Genomic DNA, 21,773 nt, shown 5'->3' on the forward strand with positions numbered 1-21,773 from the left:
CAGACGTTGCCGTTTGGTCTCTCAACGGCCCCGAGGATTTTCACCAAGGTTATGGCGGAAATGATGGTGCTCCTGTGGAAGCAAGGTGTCACAATTATCCCGTACTTGGACGATCTCCTCATAAAAGCGAGATCAAGAGAGCAGTTGCTGAACAGCGTATCTCTTTCACTGAAAGTGTTACAGCAACACGGCTGGATTCTCAATATTCCAAAGTCGCAGTTGGTACCTACGACTCGTCTGCCCTTATTGGGCATGATTCTGGACACGGACCAGAAGAGGGTTTATCTCCCGATAGAGAAGGCCCAGGAACTCATGACTCTGGTCAAGAACCTATTAAAACCAAAACAGGTGTCAGTGCATCATTGCACTCGAGTCCTGGGAAAGATGGTGGCGTCATACGAGGCCATTCCCTTCGGCAGGTTCCATGCGAGGACTTTCCAATGGGACCTACTGGACAAGTGGTCCGGGTCACATCTTCAGATGCATCAGTAGATCACCCTGTCCCCTAGGACCAGGGTGTCACTACTGTGGAGGCTGCAGAGTGCTCACCTTCTCGAGGGCAGCAGATTCGGCATTCAGGACTGGATCCTGGTGACCACGGACGCAAGCCTCCGAGGTTGGGGAACAGTCACACAGGGAAGAAATTTCCAGGGTCTTTGGTCAAGTCAAGAGACTTGTCTTCACATCAACATCCTGGAGCTAAGGGCCATATACAACGCCCTACGTCAAGCGGAGACCTTACTTTGCGACCGACCAGTTCTGATCCAGTCAGACAACATCACCGCAGTGGCTCATGTAAACCGCCAAGGCGGCACAAGGAGCAGAGTGGCAATGGCGGAAGCCACCAGAATTCTTCGCTGGGCGGAGAATCATGTAAGCACACTGTCATCAGTGTTCATTCCGGGAGTGGACAACTGGGAAGAAGACTTCCTCAGCAGACACGACCTACACCCGGGAGAGTGGGGACTTCATCCAGAAGTCTTCGCACAGATTGTGAGTCGGTGGGAATTGCCACAGATAGACATGATGGCGTCCCGCCTCAACAAAAAGCTACAGAGGTATTGCGCCAGGTCAAGAGACCCTCAGGCAGTAGCGGTAGATGCCCTAGTGACACCGTGGGTGTTCCGGTCAGTCTATGTATTTCCTCCTCTTCCTCTCATACCAAAGGTGTTGAGGATAGTAAGAAGAAAAGGAGTGAGAACAATCCTCATTGTTCCAGATTGGCCAAGACGGACCTGGTATCCAGATCTGCAGGAACTGCTCACAGAAGATCTGTGGCCTCTTCCTCTAAGACAGGACCTGTTGCAACAGGGACCCTGTCTGTTCCAAGACTTACCGCGGCTGCGTTTGACGGCATGGCGGTTGAACGCCTGATCCTAGCTTAAAAAGGCATTCCGGTTGAGGTTATCCCTACGCTGATAAAGGCTAGGAAGGAAGTAACAGCAAAACATTATCACCGTATATGGCGAAAATATGTTTCTTGGTGTGAGACCAAGAATGCTCCTACGGAAGAATTCCATCTGGGTCGTTTCCTTCACTTCCTACAAACTGGAGTGAATTTGGGCCTTAAATTAGGTTCCATTAAGGTCCAGATTTCGCCCCTATCCATTTTCTTTCAAAAAGAATTGGCTTCTCTCCCAGAAGTTCAGACTTTTGTAAAGGGACTGCTGCATATTCAGCCTCCTTTTGTGCCTCCGGTGGCACCTTGGGATCTTAACGTGGTGTTGGATTTCCTAAAGTCACACTGGTTTGAACCACTTAAAACGGTGGAGTTGAAATATCTCACGTGGAAGGTGGTCATGTTATTAGCCTTGGCTTCGGCTAGGCGAGAGTCTGAATTAGCGGTTTTGTCACATAAAAGCCCCTATTTGGTTTTCCATATGGATAGAGCAGAATTGCGGACCCGTTCGCAATTTCTGCCAAAAGTGGTTTCATCTTTTCATATGAACCAACCTATTGTGGTGCCTGTGGCTACACGTGACTTGGAGGATTCCGAGTTACTTGATGTGGTCAGGGCTTTGAAAATTTACGTAGCCAGAACGCCTAGAGTCAGGAAAACTGAAGCGCTGTTTGTCCTGTATGCATCCAACAAGATTGCAAGCGCATTCTACGGCTGGTTTGCCGTTACCAAAATCGGTCAAGGCCCATTCCACAAGGAAGGTGGGCTCTTCTTGGGCGGCTGCCCGGGGGGTCTCGGCACTACAGCTGTGTCGAGCTGCTACTTGGTCGGGTTCAAACACTTTTGCAAAATTCTACAAGTTTGATACCCTGGCTGAGGAGGACCTCATGTTTGCTCAATCGGTGCTGCAGAGTCATCCGCACTCTCCCGCCCGTTTGGGAGCTTTGGTATAATCCCCATGGTCCTTACGGAGTCCCCAGCATCCTCTAGGACGTTAGAGAAAATAAGATTTTACTTACCGGTAAATCTATTTCTCGTAGTCCGTAGAGGATGCTGGGCGCCCGTCCCAAGTGCGGACTTCTTCTGCAATACTTGTATATAGTTATTGCTTCAATAAGGGTTATGTTACAGTTGCATCGGTCTTGCACTGATGATATGTTGTTTGGTAGTTATCACAAGTTATACGGTGTGATTGGTGTGGCTGGTATGAATCTTGCCCTTGGATTAACAAAATCCTTTCCTCGTACTGTCCATCTCCTCTGGGCACAGTTTCTCTAACTGAGGTCTGGAGGAGGGGCATAGAGGGAGGAGCCAGTGCACACCAGGAACTAAATTCTTTCTTAAAGTGCCCATGTCTCCCGCGGAGCCCGTCTTTCCCCATGGTCCTTACGGAGTCCCCAGCATCCTCTACGGACTACGAGAAATAGATTTACCCGTAAGTAAAATCTTATTTTTTTCACCCTTTGCTTGTCACCCTCTACCTCTAATTGTCACCTTCCGCCTCTCACTGTTGCCCACTGCCTCTCCCTAGCTTCACTCTGTGCCCGTCTCCCACTATCTCTCACTGTAGTTACCCTTTCCCTATCACCCATTGACATTCCTGTTAACCACTTACTCTCACCCTCTACCCATCACCCTTTCTCGCCTGCTATCCTATCTCTGTCACCCACTGACTCTCACCCCTTTCCTATGTCAAAGTCGGAAAAATATCATGCTACACGTTGCCATATATCCACTCTATGCGCGTGCCTGCTGCACGTGCACATTCTCTCCCGTGCGTGCGGATACTCGCAGCCGCGTGATGGCGCCTCGGCCATGCGCTCGAGCTCGTGGTATGTGCATTTACGGTAGAGTTTGCGTGCGTCTAGCGGGCGATTCAATCGTTAAATAATAAAACCAAATAGTATGTTTTATAGATAATGTTCCCCTTAATAATGACTGTAAGTTTGTTTAATGTAAATGATCGCTGGACAGAGGAATTCCTCTTTGTATGGTATGAAGGATCAGACAGGGTTTGAACAGCTGTGTCTGGTACCTAACTAAAGAACATTTTATTAGAAACAATCCGGTGCTGGTTAGGTAAAGATTAATCGCTCCTGCGTATAGTTATGGCCATTAGTATTTTCTGGACATTTACTATATTTGCGATTCATTACCCATGCGGCGGGAATCTTCAGATTCCCTCCCACCTGAGCAGTTTGACATAGTCGCAGCCCACCTGTTCAAACTAACCTATGACCTTTTGTTATGATGCAGGAAGACATTCCTGTGTCCAATGAACAATGAGATTATAGGTCCCATTGTAGTGTATTGTACGCAGTGTATATAAGATCAGCCAGCCTGGGCAGCTCTCTCACTCTCCACAAACGGTTTTCATATTGACTAACTTGGAGCTGGTACCAGAAGCTGCGCAGCGATCGTTCCCAGTGTGTGTAAGTAATTCTCTGTAATCAACTTGTTCTCTGTTTGTATTGGCCATTCCCTCTCTCTCTGTTATAGTATAAGTTTGTGACGCTATTGTATATTTCTGTCTAGATATTCTGTTAGAATTATATGTTAGCTTGTAGTGTATGACTTGTAAACTGTTTCCCCTTTTCATTATATAACTAAAAGCTTGTTAGTAAAGGTGTTGGAACCTTAGCAAGGTATCGTGTGTTTATTATATTGCAGAAGGTAATAGGAGCGTCTCAAACGCTCAAGCAGCTTTAGCATTAACAAGGTTAAGCAGCGTTATATCGCTACAGTATTTCAGTTCAAGGTTTACAGTATAAGAGTATCCTTTCGGTGCGTTACATTCAAGGTTTACTGATTGTCATCCTGTGAGCGTCTGCGCCGCTCGTGATCTCCTCGTGGTCTCGAGCGTCCGCTACGCTGGTAGCGTAGCATTACGGTAGTCAACCGCCTATAGCATGCCCGACACCACGCATTAAGCTGTGAACGAGCGTGTCGCATGTGCGTCTCGATCACGGCCGAGCGTATGCTACGCTAAGTGCGTACCCTTACGGTACCTCATACGCCAATTGCGTACTGTGTCTCTTACCCATTTATTGTGAATGTTATAAGATAAATAGTTAGCTTTATCACCTATCACCCTCTCACTATTTTTAAATTTCAAACTATGAAACTTTGTAAAGAGACATGTCAGAAGGACACACAGATTTGTCCTTTCTCAGCCTAAAGGCTTATCATGGGAAATGACACTTGTTTGCCATGGTAAGCTTGCTCGTGGGTATGCGTAGGTGTGCACGCACCCGCAATCCATACAATCGCATGGTGTGTGCACTCCCACGAACTGGATGAAACTAGTCGCAAGTGCGATGTGGCTGCTTGTGGGTAGAATGAGAGCGGAGTAGGAGGGCGCAAAATTTAGAGTTTGCGGGAGGGCGCCGAACACCCTAGGACCGGCTCTGCATACGGCTGCCGCAAGTTTAGATGATGCCTGGCGTTATTATAGCGTCTGAATGCTCAAAGTGGGCAACTCTGTCCTGGCACATTCATACACACGGCTGTACACCAGGAAAAGGCGTATACTAGCATTAGCATATATTTCGCAGTTGAGACTACAATAACAGACAGTAAAGTGCAAATTTTCAGGTGCTTCAGACCTGCATATTTTGGCGCCAGTCCCAAGGATTGGGAAGTAGTTGTACACACCGAAATGCAGGGCAAGTTACGTGAGCACAAAAGTAACGCATTCCACATTTTTTGCAATTCATAAATGATCCTTTTGACTAATTGGCAGTAGCCGCAAAATAATCATCTGCAGGGTGAAATACTACATCGTCAGGCGCAATACCTGATTTTGGAGGTGGCAGACAATGCAGTCTGTACCCCCCCACCCCGACCGGCTCTGCGCTCACAGTGAAGCTCTGTTTGGCCGCATTGCTGTGTGATCTGCATAAGTTACAGGAAGCGGCAGAACTTTCGCCATTGCTGGGAGTGTTACCCCAATCTGGCCCACTTACCTCCGGGCCCTGTGACTGCTGCTTCCCCTGCAGCATCAGCTGCTCCAACTCTGACCTGCAGCTTCAAAAATTCAAACATTTCAAACTTTATAAACACAAAAAAAGACAAAAAAATATATATTTTTTTACATAGTGAGGTATTAGGGTGCGTACACACTATGCATTATTGCATACAGGGCCTAATTCTGAGTTGATCGCAGCAGCAAATTTGTTAGCAGTTGGGAAAAACCATAGCCCTCATTCCGAGTTGTTCGCTCGTTATTTTTCATCGCATCGCAGCGATTTTCCGCAAACTGCGCATGCTCAATGTTCGCACTGCGGCTGCGCCAAGTAAATTTGCTAAGAAGTTTGGTATTTTACTCACGGCATTACAAGGTTTTTTCTTCGTTCTGGTGATCGTAGTGTGATTGACAGGAAGTGGGTGTTTCTGGGCGGAAACTGGCCATTTTATGGGAGTGTGTGAAAAAACGCTGCCGTTTCTGGGAAAAACACGGGAGTGTCTGAAGAAACGGGGGAGTGTCTGGGCGAACGCTGGGTGTGTTTGTGACGTCAAACCAGGAACAAAACTGACTGAACTGATCGCAGTGGCAGAGTAAGTCTCAAGCTACTCAGAAACTGCAAAGAAATTTCTATTCGCAATTTTGATAATCTTTCGTTCGCAATTCTGCTAAGCTAAGATTCACTCCCAGGAGGCGGCAGCTTAGCGTGTGCAATGCTGCTAAAAGCGGCTTGCGAGCGAACAACTCGGAATGAGGGCCCATGTGCACTGCAAGGGGGACAGATATAACATGTGCAGAGAGAGTTAGATTTGGGTGCGGTGTATTCAAACTGAAATCTAAATCGCAGTGTAAAAATAAAGCAGCCAGTATTTACCCCGCACAGAAATGAAATAACGCACCAAAATCTAACTCTCTCTGCAAATGTTATATCTGCCCCCCCTGCAGTGCACATGGGGGGTCATTCCGAGTTGTTCGCGCGTTGCCGATTTTCGCAACGGAGCGATTAAGGCAAAAATGCGCATGCGCATGGTAGACAGTGCGCATGCGGTTAGTATTTTAGCACAAAACTTAGTAGATTTACTCACGTCCGAACAAAGAATTTCGGAGTGTGAAGTGTTCGGAGTGTGATTGACAGGAAGTGGGTGTTTCTGGGCGGAAACTGGACGTTTTCTGGGAGTGTGCGGAAAAACGCAGGCGTGTCAGGGAAAAACGCGGGAGTGTCTGGAGAAACGGGGGAGTGGCTGGCCGAACGCAGGGCGTGTGTGTGACGTCAAACCAGGAACGAAACGGGCTGAGCTGATCGCAGTGTAGGAGTAAGTCTCGAGCTACTCAGAAACTGCTAAGAATTTTCTATTCGCAATTCTGCGAATCTTTCGTTCGCTATTCTGCTAAGCTAAGATACACTCCCAGAGGGCGGCGGCTTAGCGAGTGCAATGCTGCTAAAATCTGCTAGCAAGCGAACAACTCGGAATGACCCCCATAGTTTTGCCCAATTGCTAACAAACTTGCTGCTGCGATCAACTCAGAATTACCCCCACAATCTGGCTGATATTGGGGGTCATTCCGAGTTGATCGCTCGCTAGCAGTTTTTAGCAGCCGTGCAAACGCATTGTCGCCGCCCACCGGGGAGTGTATTTTCGCTTTGCAGAAGTGAGAACGCTTATGCAGCAGAGCGCCTGCAAAATCATTTTGTGCAAAACAAGACCAGCCCTGCAGTTACTCTTCTTGTGCATTGATTCTAACGACGGAGGGACGGCTTTTGACGTCACACACCCGCCCAGCGTTCGCCCAGCCACGCCTGCGCTTTTCCAGGCATGCCTGCGTTTTTCTAAGCACTCCCTGAAAATGGTCAGTTGACACCCAGAAACGTCAATCTTCCTGCGTTCGGCCGTGCGACTGGATCTTCGTTAGACTCTGTGAAAACCCACAATGCTCATTGTACCCGTACGACTCGCCTGCGCATTGCGGTGCATATGCATGTGCAGAAATGCTGATTTTTAGCCTGATTGCTGCGCTGCGAACAACGGCAGCTAGCGATCAACTCGGAATGACCCCCATTGGCCGGTTCGTTGCCATAATGTATAGTGTCTATGCACGATGCAGGATACGATGCGCGCTCCCGCAGGTCGTATCCAGCAACGCATGTCGGACCAGTATGCAGGTCTGACGTGCGATATTGCTTATGAGTAGAGATGAGTGGGTTCGGTTCCTCGAGATCCGAACCCCCCCGAACTTCACGTGGTTTACTTTACACGGGTCCGAGCCAGCCTCGGATCTTCCAGCCTTGCTCAGTTAACACGAACGCGCCCGAACGTCATCATCCCGCTGTCGTATTCTCGCGAGATTCTTATTGCATATAAAGAGCCGCGCATCGCCGCCATTTTCACTTGTGCATTGGAGATGATAGCGAGAGGCCGTGGCTGCGTTCTCTCGATATCTGTGCTCAGTGTGCTGCAAATATCTACGTTCTCTGCCTGAAAACGCTCCATATCTGTGCTGCATTGTAGTTGTGCGCAGTATATAGTAGGAGGACAGTGCAGAATTTTGCTGACCACCAGTATATATATAGCAGTACGGTACAGTAGTCCATTGCTCTACCTCTGTGTCGTCAACTATACTATCCATATCTGTGCTGCATTGTAGTTGTGCGCAGTATATAGTAGGAGGACAGTGCAGAATTTTGCTGACCACCAGTATATATACAGGTTGAGTATCCCATATCCAAATATTCCGAAATACGGACTTTTTTGAGTGAGAGTGAGATAGTGAAACCTTTGTTTTTGATGGCTCAATGTACACAAACTTTGTTTAATACACAAAGTTATTAAAAATATTGTATTAAATGACCTTCAGGCTGTGTGTATAAGGTGTATATGAAACATAAATGAATTGTGTGAATGTAGACACACTTTGTTTAATGCACAAAGTTATAAAAAATATTGGCTAAAATTACCTTCAGGCTGTGTGTATAAGGTGTATATGTAACATAAATGCATTCTGTGCTTAGATTTAGGTCCCATCACCATGATATCTCATTATGGTATGCAATTATTCCAAAATACGGAAAAATCCGATATCCAAAATAACTCTGGTCCCAAGCATTTTGGATAAGGGATACTCCACCTGTATATATATAGCAGTACGGTACAGTAGTCCATTGCTCTACCTCTGTGTCGTCAAGTATACTATCCATATCTGTGCTGCATTGTAGTTGTGCGCAGTATATAGTAGGAGGACAGTGCAGAATTTTGCTGACCACCAGTATATATATATATATATATATATATATATATATAGCAGTATGGTACAGTAGTCCATTGCTCTACCTCTGTGTCATCAAGTATACTATCCATAGCTGTGCTGCATTGTAGTTGTGCGCAGTATATAGCAGGAGGACAGTGCAGAATTTTGCTGACCACCAGTATATATATATAGCAGTACGGTACAGTAGTCCATTGCTCTACCTCTGTGTCGTCAAGTATACTATCCATATGTGTGCTGCATTGTAGTTGTGCGCAGTATATAGTAGGAGGACAGTGCAGAATTTTGCTGACCACCAGTATATATATATATATATATATAGCAGTACGGTACAGTAGTCCATTGCTCTACCTCTGTGTCGTCAAGTATACTATCCATATCTGTGCTGCATTGTAGTTGTGCGCAGTATATAGTAGGAGGACAGTGCAGAATTTTGCTGACCTCCAGTATACATATATATATATATATATATATATATATATATATATATATAGCAGTGCGGTACAGTAGTCCATTGCTCTACCTCTGTGTCGTCAAGTATACCATCCATATCTGTGCGGCATTGTAGTTGTGCGCAGTATATAGTAGGAGGACAATGCAGAATTTTGCTGACCACCAGTATATATATAGCAGTACGGTACAGCAGTCCATTGCTCTACCTCTGTCATCAAGTATATATATATAGGTAGCGGTTAGGTTCGGCACTCAGTCGGGTATGACGCTTAATACTTGCTGCGGTGCCTTCTGTGATCTGTAGCAAGATCCAATAGATGAAGGTGGAAATCAGCGGCACTCAGCAGACTGCATAATGAGTTAAATCGTCTTTATTGTGGTCCTACGCCGTTTCGGGGACTGCGTCCCGTCCTCAGGGACAAATCATACACAAATGGAGACATTCAGAAACCCTATATATACCCTATCACACAGGCACTCATTGCGGGAATTCAACTCACCTGTCCAGGCGCCGGCGGCTGCATCGTGTCCAACTGCGAGGCATCCAAGTCGCGGGGCAGTGACGTCAATTCATTGCGTCTAGCGGGGAGCCTATCGCGGGAGTGGATGTCCCGTTACCAGGCAACACCTGACACCAGACGTCATTGGTGACGCGTCCCTCCGCGATGGTAGCCAGTCACAGGGCTCTGTCTGCCGTCGGAGATACTGGGCACGGATTCGGACTCCATACAGTGTCACATTGTTGCTAGGCAACCCCTATAACAAAAAAACACATAATAACTAATTATAATAAAATGCTAAACATCATGCAACAAAAGACCAACTAATGTAGTAGGACAGTATGTCCAAAACTACTCAAAAATCCAGTGTCTATGACAAACCAAACATCAAAAGAAAAAAAGAAAAAATAAACATAAACAAAAAATAATAAAGAAGCAATAAAAATGAAAATAATAACTGTAATAGAAGTGACAAAATATCTTCAAAAAAAGATAAAGATAAAAAATAAAAATAAAAATGATAATAATAATAATAATAAAAGTAACTAAGGAAGCAATATCGGTCACCAGCTTATAGAACATTGAACCAATAATGCAAAAAATATACAAAAAATACATCCCAATGAAATTAATTAAATGTATCCTGAGCTAATCATATAAGGTCAAATCTCAATTAACAGTAATTAAGTAAATATATTAAAAAAACTCAAAAAAAGAATTAACATAACCAATTACAAAAAGCATTGGAGACCTAGCGTCTCATTAAGGCCCCGTGGTGATAAGGTATTAAGGACATAAATCCACCTACTCTCACGCTGTAAGAGGATCTTGTTCCGATCCCCGCCACGGTGGGATAAAGGGACATGGTCGATTATGATGGCACGCATGCTGGCCACCGTGTGTCTCGCCAGTATGCAATGGCGGGCTACCGGTTGTTCACTGGAGCCCTTCTCCAGTGCCTGTTTGATGGCACTACGATGTAGTGCCATACGTTCGCGGAACTGCCTCTGTGTCTTGCCAACATAGGCCAGCCCACAGGGGCACTTGAGCATGTAAATTACATATGTGGTTGTGCATGTCACCCGATGCTGTATTCTAAACTGCTTGCCCGTCTGCGGGTGACTAAAGGTTGAACCCGTCAACAGTGTGTTACAGGTTGAGCAACCCAAACAACGGTAACAACCAACTTTGGGACGCAAAAAATGAGATTGTTCCACTTTAGTTAAAGGAAAAACATCTAGTTTTACAACACTGTCAGCTATACTTTTCCCCTTGGTGTAACTAGGGAGTAACCTTGATCCTAATAGGGCTGGTAATGTGGGATCAGAGTTAACAATCGGCCATAATTTCTTTGCCTGTTTAACTAGGGAAGAAGTGGCCGTAGTGTACCTATTAACCCATGGAATCCTAGGGGTCTGTGATGTTGCTCCTGCTTCAGATTTACTGCGTAAGAGTGATTCTCTCGTATGGCTCAACGCTATTGCTTTATTCTATATTTCTAGATGTATTTTTAAATCCCTGTATTCAGGCAGTTCCGTCATATCTTGGGGATACTACTGCATTGTTATCACAGTTACAACAATTGACCCCACTACCAGACCAACTGTCACTTTGCAGTGCCGACGTCACTAGCCTCTACACCTGCATCCCACATGATGCAGGTGTGGAGGCGGTACGGACGTTGATCACTGATAACCCACTTTATTCGGGTCCACCAGTGGAGGTATTTTTGCAATTACTAACCCTAGTACTGACCCGGAATTATTTTTCCTTCAATGGGCGCATATATCTGCAGTTTGCGGGTTGTGCGATGGGGTCCCCAGTGGCCCCATCGTACGCGAACGCATATATGTACATAGTGGAAACACGTCTTTTTGGTCCCTGGATCAAGTCATCTATGTACTTCTATAAGAGGTACATAGATGACTTACTGATTTTTTGGTTGGGCCCCATACAGGCATTGAGCAATTTACTACAAACACATAATGCCTCAAATAGTGTGATCAAGTTCACGTATCAGATTTCTGATCAACAAATACACTTCTTAGATGTGGCTATAACCATAGAGGGTGGCTCCATAAGCACTAATTTATATGTAAAATCCACCGACAGGAATTCGGTACTGCATCACGACAGTTTCCACCCGTTATCCACACGTAAGGGTCTACCCTACTCCCAACTCTTACGAGCAAGGAGAATTATCTCTGACCCTCAACAAACAATAGAGACGATGGATCAGATGGTTAATAAATTTGCGGCACGAGGTTATCCAGTATCAGACCTTGAGGCCAATAAAGCAAAAGCGTTGAGCCATACGAGAGAATCACTCTTACGCAGTAAATCTGAAGCAGGAGCAACATCACAGAGCCCTAGGATTCCATGGGTTAATAGGTACACTACGGCCACTTCTTCCCTAGTTAAACAGGCAAAGAAATTATGGCCGATTGTTAACTCTGATCCCACATTACCAGCCCTATTAGGATCAAGGTTACTCCCTAGTTACACCAAGGGGAAAAGTATAGCTGACAGTGTTGTAAAACTAGATGTTTTTCCTTTAACTAAAGTGGAACAATCTCATTTTTTGCGTCCCAAAGTTGGTTGTTACCGTTGTTTGGGTTGCTCAACCTGTAACACACTGTTGACGGGTTCAACCTTTAGTCACCCGCAGACGGGCAAGCAGTTTAGAATACAGCATCGGGTGACATGCACAACCACATATGTAATTTACATGCTCAAGTGCCCCTGTGGGCTGGCCTATGTTGGCAAGACACAGAGGCAGTTCCGCGAACGTATGGCACTACATCGTAGTGCCATCAAACAGGCACTGGAGAAGGGATCCAGTGAACAACCGGTAGCCCGCCATTGCATACTGGCGAGACACACGGTGGCCAGCATGCGTGCCATCATAATCGACCATGTCCCTTTATCCCACCGTGGCGGGGATCGGAACAAGATCCTCTTACAGCGTGAGAGTAGGTGGATTTATGTCCTTAATACCTTATCACCACGGGGCCTTAATGAGACGCTAGGTCTCCAATGCTTTTTGTAATTGGTTATGTTAATTCTTTTTTTGAGTTTTTTAATATATTTACTTAATTACTGTTAATTGAGATTTGACCTTATATGATTAGCTCAGGATACATTTAATTAATTTCATTGGGATGTATTTTTTGTATATTTTTTGCATTATTGGGTCAATGTTCTATAAGCTGGTGACCGATATTGCTTCCTTAGTTACTTTTATTATTATTGTTATCATTTTTATTTTTATTTTTTATCTTTATCTTTTTTTGAAGATATTTTGTCACTTCTATTTAATCCGCTCATCACTACTTCTATTACAGTTATTATTTTAATTTTTATTGCTTCTTTATTATTTTTTGTTTATGTTTATTTTTTCTTTTTTTCTTTTGATGTTTGGTTTGTCATAGACACTGGATTTTCGAGTAGTTTTGGACATACTGTCCTACTACATTAGTTGGTCTTTTGTTGCATGATGTTTAGCATTTTATTATAATTAGTTATTATGTATTTTTTAGTTATAGGGGTTGCCTAGCAACAATGTGACACTGTATGGAGTCCGAATCCGTGCCCAGTATCTCCGACGGCAGACAGAGCCCTGTGACTGGCTACCATCGCGGAGGGACGCGTCACCAATGACGTCTGGTGTCAGGTGTTGCCTGGTAACGGGACATCCACTCCCGCGATAGGCTCCCCGCTAGACGCAATGAATTGACGTCACTGCCCCGCGACTTGGATGCCTCGCAGTTGGACACGATGCAGCCGCCGGCGCCTGGACAGGTGAGTTGAATTCCCGCAATGAGTGCCTGTGTGATAGGGTATATATAGGGTTTCTGAATGTCTCCATTTGTGTATGATTTGTCCCTGAGGACGGGGCGCAGTCCCCGAAACGGCGTAGGACCACAATGAAGACGATGTAACTCATTATGCAGTCTGCTGAGTGCCGCTGATTTCCACCTTCATATATATATATATACATATAGCAGTACGGTACAGTAGTCCATTGCTCTACCTCTGTGTCGTCAAGCATACTATCCATATCTGTGCTGCATTGTAGTTGTGCGCAGTTTATAGTAGGAGGACAGTGCAGAATTTTGCTGACCACCAGTATATATATATATATATATATATATAGCAGTACGGTACAGTAGTCCATTGCTCTACCTCTGTGTCGTCAAGTATACTATCAATATCTGTGCTGCATTGTAGTTGTGTGCAGTTTATAGTAGGAGGACAGTGCAGAATTTTGCTGACCACCAGTATATATATATATATATATATATATATATAGCAGTACGGTACAGTAGTCCATTGCTCTACCTCTGTGTCGTCAAGTATACTATCCATATCTGTGCTGCATTGTAGTTGTGCGCAGTATATAGTAGGAGGACAGTGCAGAATTTTGCTGACCTCCAGTATACATATATATATATATATATATATATATATAGCAGTGCGGTACAGTAGTCCATTGCTCTACCTCTGTGTCGTCAAGTATACCATCCATATCTGTGCGGCATTGTAGTTGTGCGCAGTATATAGTAGGAGGACAATGCAGAATTTTGCTGACCACCAGTATATATATAGCAGTACGGTACAGCAGTCCATTGCTCTACCTCTGTCATCAAGTATACTATCCATATCTGTGCTGCATTGTAGTTGTGCGCAGTATATAGTAGGAGGACAGTGCAGAATTTTGCTGACCACCAGTATATATATATATATATATATATATATATAGCAGTACGGTACAGTAGGCCATTGCTATTGATATATTACTGGCATATAATTCCACACATTAAAAGATGGAGAACAAAAATGTGGAGGGTAAAATAGGGAAAGATCAAGATCCACTTCCACCTCGTGCTGAAGCTGCTGCCACTAGTCATGGCCGAGACGATGAAATGCCATCAACGTTGTCTGCCAAGGCCGATGCTCAATGTCATAGTAGAGAGCATGTAGAATCCAAAAAACAAAAGTTCAGTAAAATTACCCAAAAATCTAAATTAAAAGCATCTGAGGAGAAGCGTAAACTTGCCAATATGCCATTTACGACACAGAGTGGCAAGGAACGGCTGAGGCCCTGGCCTATGTTCATGGCTAGTGGTTCAGCTTCACATGAAAAAATGAAAAGACTTAAGCTGGCAAAAGCACAGCAAAGAACTGTGCGTTCTTCTAAATCACAAATCCCCAAGGAGAGTCCAATTGTGTCGGTTGCGATGCCTGACCTTACCAACACTGGATGGGGAGAGGTGGCGCCTTCCACCATTTGCACGCCCCCTGCAAGTGCTGGAAGGAGCACCCACAGTCCAGTTCCTGATATTGAAATTGAAGATGTCACTGTTGAAGTACATCAGGATGAGGATATGGGTGTTGCTGGCGCTGATGAGGAAATTGACAAGGAGGAATCTGATGGTGAGGTGGTTTGTTTAAGTCAGGCACCTGGGGAGACACCTGTTGTCCGTGGGATGAATATGGCCATTGATATGCCTGGTCAAATTACCAAAAAAAAATCACCTCTTCGGTGTGGAATTATTTTAACAGAAATGCGGACAACAGGTGTCAAGCCGTGTGTTGCCTTTGTCACGCTGTAATAAGTAGGGGTAAGGACGTTAACCACCTAGGAACATCCTCCCTTAAACATCACCTGGAGCGCATTCATCAGAAGTCATTGACAGGTTCAAAAACTTTGGGTGACAGCGGAAGCAGTCCACTGACAACTAAATCCCTTCTTCCTCTTGTACCCAAGCTCCTGCAAACCACACCACCAACTCCCTCAATGTCAATTTCCCCCTTAGACAGAAACGCCAATAGTCCTGCAGGCCATGTCACTGGCAAGTCTGACGAGTCCTCTCCTGACTGGGATTCCTCTGATGGATCCTTGAGTGGAACGCCTACTGCTGCTGTTGTTACTGCTGGTGCTGCTGTTGTTGCTGCTGGGAGTCGATCGTCATCCCAGAGGAGAAGTCGGAAGACCACTTGTACTACTTCCAGTAAGCAATTGACTGTCCAACAGTCCTTTGCGAGGAAGGTGAAATATCACAGCAGTCATCCTGTTGCAAAGCGGATAACTCAGGCCTTGGCAGCTGTGTTGGTGTTAGACGTGCGTCCGGTATCCACCGTTAGTTCACAGGCAATTAGAGAATTTCTTGAGGTAGTGTGTCCCCGGTACCAAATACCATCTAGGTTCCACTACTCTAGGCAGGCGATACCGAGAATGTACACAGACGTCAGAAAAAGACTCACCAGTGTCCTAAAAAATGCAGTTGTACCCAGTGTCCACTTAACCACGGACATGTGGACAAGTGGAGCTGGGCAGACTCAGGACTATATGACTGTGACAGCCCACTGGGTAGATGTATTGCCTCCCGCAGCAAGAACAGCAGCGGCGGCACCAGTAGCAGCATCTCGCAAACGCCAACTCGTTCCTAGGCAGGCTACGCTTTGTATCACCGCTTTCCATAAGAGGCACACAGCTGACAACCTCTTACGGAAACTGAGGAACATCATCGCAGATTGGCTTACCCCAATTGGACTCTCCTGGGGATTTGTGACATCGGACAACGCCACTAATATTGTGCGTGCATTACAATTGGGCAAATTCCAGCACGTCCCATGTTTTGCACATACATTGAATTTGGTGGTGCAGAATTATTTAAAAAACGACAGGGGCGTGCAAGAGATGCTATCGGTGGCCAGACGAATTGCGGGCCACTTTCGGCATTCAGCCACCGCGTGCCGAAGACTGGAGCACCAGCAAACACTCCTGAACCTGCCCCGCCATCAGCTGAAGCACAAGGTGGAATTCAACCCTCTATATGCTTCAGAGGATGGAGGAGCAGCAAAAGGCCATTCAAGCCTATACATCTGCCTACGATATAGGCAAAGGAGGGGGAATGCACCTGACTCAAGTGCATGGGAGAATGATTTCAACGTTGTGCAAGGTTCTGCAACCCTTTGAACTTGCCACACGTGAAGTCAGTTCAGACACTGCCAGCCTGAGTCAGGTCATTCCCCTCATCAGGCTTTTGCAGAAGCAGCTGGAGAGATTGAAGGAGGAGCTAAAACGGAGCGATTCCGCTAGGCATGTGGGACTTGTGGATGGAGCCCTTCATTCGCTTAACCAGGATTCAAGGGTGGTCAATCTGTTGAAATCAGAGCACTACATTTTGGCCACCGTGCTCGATTCTAGGTTTAAAGCCTACGTTGTATCTCTCTTTCCGGCAGACACAAGTCTGCAGATATTCAAAGACCTGCTGGTGAGACACTTGTCAAGTCAAGCGGAATGTGACCCGCCAACAGCTCCTCCTTCATTTTCTCCCGCCACTGGAGCTGCCAGGAAAAGGATCAGATTTCCAAAACCACCCGCTGGCGGTGATGCAGGGCAGTCAGGAGCAAGTGCTGACATCTGGTCCGGACTGAAGGACCTGCCAACGATTACTGACATGTCGTCTGCTGTCACTGCATATGATTCTGTCACCATTGAAAGAATGGTGGAGGATTATATGCGTGACAGCATCCAAGTAGGCACTCCAAATTGCCTCTTTTTCCTGCCAGTATACGTACGGAATGTACGTATACTGGCATGAAAAAGAGGCATTTTGGAGGCCCTTGCACAAACTGGCTTTATTTTACCTAAGTTGCCCCCCCCCCCCCCTTCAGTGTGTACTCCGAAAGAGTGTTTAGTGCAGCCGGTAACCTTGTCAGCGATCGGCGTAGGAGGTTACTTCCACAAAATGTGGAGAAGATGATGTTCATCAAAATGAATTATAATCAATTCCTCCGTGGAGACATTCACCAGCAATTGCCTCCAGAAAGTACACAGGAACCTGAGATTGTGGATTCCAGTGGGGACGAATTAATACTCTGTGAGGAGGGGGATGTTCATAGTGAAAAGGGTGATGAATCGGAGGATGAGGAGGAGGTGGACATCTTGCCTCTGTAGAGCCAGTTTGTGCAAGGAGAGATTGATTGCTTCTTTTTTGGTGGGGGACCAAACCAACCAGTCATTTCATCCACAGTCGTGTGGTAGACCCTGTCGCTGAAATGATGGGTTTGTTAAAGTGTGCATGTCCTGTTTATACAACATAAGGGTGGGTGGGAGGGACCAAGGACAATTCCATCTTGCACCTCTTTTTTTAATTTATTTATCTTTGCATCATGTGATGTTTGGGGCTAATTTTTTTTAAGTGCGATCCTGTCTGACACTGCAGTGCCACTCCTAGATGGGCCAGGTGTTTGTGCCGGCAACTTGGGTCGCTTAGCTTAGTCATCCAGCGACCTTGGTGCAAATTTTAGGACTAAAAATAATATTGTGAGGTGTGAGGTGTTCAGAATAGACTGGAAATGAGTGAAAATTATGGTTATTGAGGTTAATAATACTATGGAATCAAAATTACCCCCACATTCTATGATTTAAGCTGTTTTTGAGGGTTTTTTGTAAAAAAAACACCCGAATCCGACAAAAAATTTTCAGGGAGGTTTTGCAAAAACGCGTCCGAATCCAAAACACGGCTGCGGAACCGAATCCAAAACCAAAACACAAAACCCGAAAATTTCCGGTGCACATCTCTACTTATGAGGGCCATGCTGCTGAATGCAACATGGCCCCGCTCCCCCACTCCCCCCCCCCCCCCCCCCCATCGTGGCTGATATCGTCAAGGTGCACTTGCTGATGTCGGCATCCCATTGCAGATGCGTATATAGCCTAAATAAGATAGTAACCTTCAGCTGTATTTCTGTTTGCACAGCATATTAAAGTAAAATAGTTCTTGATATTTCCCAGTCCCTTATTTCAGCCATTTGCTCTCAGAAGTGGAAGCAGAATTTGGAAGGTGATGAAATTTGGGTTAAAATCCCCCACTATCCGTGTGTTTTATTAGGATACAAATCCTGCAATCTACAAGCTGCGCTCAATAAACTTTCACTGCAGCAGGCTAAGAATAGTCTGCCAATCTGATTGGGGAAGACTGCAGATTTTCATTTACATTTTAGCTAATATTCAGCCTTTAATGTTCATTTAGCAGCTGCCCGCACGTGTCCCTGCTTCAGCAGTTTTCCCTAAATAGAACTGACAAGGTCATCTTGCAGCAATGCAGATCTTACCGGAGCTGCATCAATGGGTGTTTCCCTGGGAAACATCTCACTTTCCCCAGAAGACATCAGATATATGTAGCAAAGGACGGGTTTTATTGCACCTCCTCAATGCGCTGCGTCTGATCATCTCCAAAGGCAGTATTTTTAGAAAGCACTCGGGATTTATCAAGCTGTGCGTGTGAAATGCAATAATTTAGCTGCCATCACTAAATTGTCTCCCTTAATATAATGCCACCGTAACCTGGAGCAATGATTGCTAGAGTTTTCAGCCAACAGTTGCCGAGTAGAATGTATATGTGAGGTATTAGCGCCACAGCCGTCAGTATATAAGCTTCTGAGCTGTGCGGATCTTTTGTTTTTTTCCCGCCACAAATTATTTGCAAACTAATATAAGTGCACTGAATCTTCAGGGATCTACAGAAGTCGCTACAATGTTGCATATTGGGGGTAATTCTGAGTTGATTGCAGCAGGAATTTTGTTAGCAGTTGGGCAAAACCATGTGCACTGCAGGGGGGGGCAGATATAACATGTGCAGAGAGAGTTAGATTTGGGTGGGTTATTTTGTTTCTGTGCAGGGTAAATACTGGCTGCTTTATTTTTACACTGCAATTTAGATTGCAGATTGAACACACCACACCCAAATCTAACTCTCTCTGCACATGTTATAGCTGCCTCTCCTGCAGTGCACATGGTTTTGCCCAACTGCTAACAAAGGGGGTCATTCCGAGTTGTTCGCTCGCTAGCAGATTTTAGCAGCATTGCACATGCTAGACTGCCGCCCTCGGGGAGTGTATCTTAGCATAGCAGAATTGCGATCGAAAGATTAGCAGAATTGCGAATAGAAAATTTTTAGCAGTTTCTGAGCAGCTCGAGACTTACTCCTACACTGCGATCAGCACAGCCCGTTTTGTTCCTGGTTTGACGTCACACACACGCCCTGCGTTCGGCCAGCCACTCCCCCGTTTCTCCAGACACTCCCGCGTTTTTCCCTAACACGCCTGCGTTTTTCCGCACACTCCCTGAAAACGGCCAGTTTCCGCCCAGAAACACCCACTTCCTGTCAATCACACTCCGATCACTTCAACTATGAAAATTCTTCGTTCGGACGTGACTAAATCTACTAAGTTTTGTGCTAAAATACTTAGCGCATGCGCACTGCGTACCATGCGCATGCGCATTTTTGCTTTAATCGCTCCGTTGCGAAAATCGGCAACGAGCGAACAACTCGGAATGACCACCAAAGTTCCTGCTGCGAGCAACTCAGAATTACCCCCATTGTTACAAGCATGCCTCCCAACGCGGTACACTTATACGGTGCCCATGTCGACTTATGTCGACATACACACAAAAAAGATGAAAAACTTCGGTCGGCTTTTTGACCTGTTGACATTTTAAATGTCAGTATTTTGACCTTGTCGATATTTTAAATGTCTGTATTTTGACCGTGTTGGTAATTTGACCTTGTCGGGATTTTGACCGTCGGATTTTGATTGTAGGTATTTCATACTAAACCCCTCCCAACTGTCCTTATACAGACAGGACAGTCCCAATTGGTGGAGACTGTCCCGATATCCTGTGGAGCAGGAAATCTGCACCAATCTCAGGATAGTTGGGGCATACGTCCCGCTGGGATGTGGATCATCAAATCGACAGTGTCTAGGTCGACAATGTTTAGGTCGACCACTATAGGTCGACAGTCACTAGTTCGACAGGGTTTGAAGGTCGACAGGGTTTCTAGTAGAGATGAGCGCCTGAAATTTTTCGGGTTTTGTGTTTTGGTTTTGGGTTCGGTTCCGCGGCCGTGTTTTGGGTTCGACCGCGTTTTGGCAAAACCTCACCGAATTTTTTTTGTCGGATTCGGGTGTGTTTTGGATTCGGGTGTTTTTTTTCAAAAAACCCTAAAAAACAGCTTAAATCATAGAATTTGGGGGTCATTTTGATCCCAAAGTATTATTAACCTCAAAAACCATAATTTCCACTCATTTTCAGTCTATTCTGAATACCTCACACCTCACAATATTATTTTTAGTCCTAAAATTTGCACCTAGGTCGCTGGATGACTAAGCTAAGCGACCCTAGTGGCCGACACAAACACCGTGCCCATCTAGGAGTGGCACTGCAGTGTCACGCAGGATGGCCCTTCCAAAAAACCCTCCCCAAACAGCACATGACGCAAAGAAAAAAAGAGGCGCAATGAGGTAGCTATGTGAGTAAGATAAGCGACCCTAGTGGCCGACACAAACACCGTGCCCATCTAGGAGTGTCACTGCAGTGTCACGCAGGATGGCCCTTCCAAAAAACCCTCCCCAAACAGCACATGACGCAAAGAAAAAAAGAGGCGCAATGAGGTAGCTGTGTGAGTAAGATAAGCGACCCTAGTGGCCGACACAAACACCGGGCCCATCTAGGAGTGGCACTGCAGTGTCACGCAGGATGTCCCTTCCAAAAAACCCTCCCCAAACAGCACATGACGCAAAGAAAAAAAGAGGCGCAATGAGGTAGCTGACTGTGTGAGTAAGATAAGCGACCCTAGTGGCCGACACAAACACCGGGCCCATCTAGGAGTGGCACTGCAGTGTCACGCAGGATGTCCCTTCCAAAAAACCCTCCCCAAACAGCACATGACGCAAAGAAAAAAAGAGGCGCAATGAGGTAGCTGACTGTGTGAGTAAGATAAGCGACCCTAGTGGCCGACACAAACACCGGGCCCATCTAGGAGTGGCACTGCAGTGTCACGCAGGATGTCCCTTCCAAAAAACCCTCCCCAAACAGCACATGACGCAAAGAAAAAAAGAGGCGCAATGAGGTAGCTGACTGTGTGAGTAAGATAAGCGACCCTAGTGGCCGACACAAACACCGGGCCCATCTAGGAGTGGCACTGCAGTGTCACGCAGGATGTCCCTTCCAAAAAACCCTCCCCAAACAGCACATGACGCAAAGAAAAAAAGAGGCGCAATGAGGTAGCTGACTGTGTGAGTAAGATAAGCGACCCTAGTGGCCGACACAAACACCGGGCCCATCTAGGAGTGGCACTGCAGTGTCACGCAGGATGTCCCTTCCAAAAAACCCTCCCCAAAC

The sequence above is a fragment of the Pseudophryne corroboree genome, chromosome 5, assembly GCF_028390025.1.
Source record: "Pseudophryne corroboree isolate aPseCor3 chromosome 5, aPseCor3.hap2, whole genome shotgun sequence".
In the NCBI taxonomy this organism is placed as follows: domain Eukaryota; kingdom Metazoa; phylum Chordata; class Amphibia; order Anura; family Myobatrachidae; genus Pseudophryne; species Pseudophryne corroboree.